Source organism: Spea bombifrons, chromosome 6 (assembly GCF_027358695.1).
Source record: "Spea bombifrons isolate aSpeBom1 chromosome 6, aSpeBom1.2.pri, whole genome shotgun sequence".
Lineage (NCBI taxonomy): Eukaryota > Metazoa > Chordata > Amphibia > Anura > Pelobatidae > Spea > Spea bombifrons.
In genome coordinates, this window is record NC_071092.1 from 42795461 (window position 1) to 42796997 (window position 1537).

At 39.0% G+C, this 1537-nt stretch overlaps 1 non-coding gene across 1 annotated transcript; it reads right to left on the reverse strand.

Annotated features, from left to right (window-relative positions):
- Window positions 1-916: 916 nt before the first annotated feature.
- TRNAR-CCG (transfer RNA arginine (anticodon CCG)) lies at window positions 917-989 on the reverse strand. Its single transcript has one exon. It is a non-coding gene; the product is annotated as a tRNA-Arg (tRNA).
- Window positions 990-1537: the final 548 nt, after the last annotated feature.

Genomic DNA, 1537 nt, shown 5'->3' on the forward strand with positions numbered 1-1537 from the left:
AAAACACGTGAAAAATTGTGTTGTTTGTCTGTATTTGTTTAGCTTTCTAAGTGAAAACTATAAAAAGTGACTAGTCCTTACACGTCTATATAGGCAAGGGACCATGACAACATTCTACACAACTTAAAATGGGTACAAATTATCTGAAAGAATATTTATAGCAGGATATTTCCTTTCTTTGTAACACCAGATACTGTGTAAATGTACATTTCTGTGCACCTGCAAGCTATTATTCTGATATATTAGTCACCTTGCTAAAGAAATTGTTGTCAGAACCTTTGTCTTTTCCAGATAATACAGACATTGTGTTGTGAGATAAGAAAAGATGTTTATCCATGTTGAGTGAGGAACATTTTCTTTAACAGAGTGGACTCCTTGGGTCTGAGTCCACTAAGGGGCAATAGAACTTTCTGGGTGGGCATTACTAAGCCCAACCAAATCCATCACTGGTTCCACGAGGTTCTAGAAAACTGCAAGTTCTAACACACAAAGTATCCCCTAACAAATGAAAGCCTAGACACATTTATTTTTGTTTTAATATATTAGTTAGGACTCTCTCAAGCTAATCAAGCTTGTCATTTTTCTTTAAGTCTTGTTTGCCAAAGAGATTTAGGGTAGACTTGGCAGAGAATTTTGGCACGGCCAAAATAGAGCAATATGACATCCCAAACGGCGTTGAAGATTATCCAATTTTAGTAGGTGATTAGAGAATGAGATACAGTGCTGCACCATGACATGTTATGTAGCCAAGACGAAGTAATTAATGGCGACATTCTGCCGTAGGACGCCAGAGGTGATGATGTGGATGTAGAGGTCTTTTCTGTTGTTTGCAAACCATATGTTTATGATTTATTCCCAGCCCACACTCATTTTTAATCCCTTCAATTACACATTTCTGGTTGCAAAAATAACGTCACGACCCAGGCGGGACTTGAACCCACAATCCCCAGCTCCGGAGGCTGATGCCTTATCCATTAGGCCACTGGGCCTGTCTTTGGAACTGCTACATTCAATTTTGGTTTTGTGGCCAAGGGGTCCACAGGTACCCTTGCTTCCTCTACCCCTCCCAGGCATCAAAACACTGCCCGATGAGCCTGGCATGACACCTTCGATACCCTGGGGCAAATCTCTTTCATACTTTCCTGGACTAGAGCGTCCCTTTCTTGACAGTGCATGACATCACTTCAGGTTCATCAAAATATGATGGGGAAACAGACCACATACATTACATCCGTATATTTCAAGGCTAACTATATCAGCATCTCATCTTTGCAACTTTCAAATGAATAAGTTATCTAAGAACTGATTATTTAACCTGCGGAACTCTCATATACAGTTGGGTATTTGTATGTAGACTTGCTAGGAACTGGCATAATTCTATAGAACAAACAGTTCATGCAAAAAGATAAAACCAAACGCAAATAAGTGATTTTTGTGAGTTTTTTTCCTTGGAAGTATTCACTCATAAAAGAAGAATAATCAAATTGTGGCCGTAGGAAACAATAAATGTTTACAATTTTATGCATGAAGTTGCCAC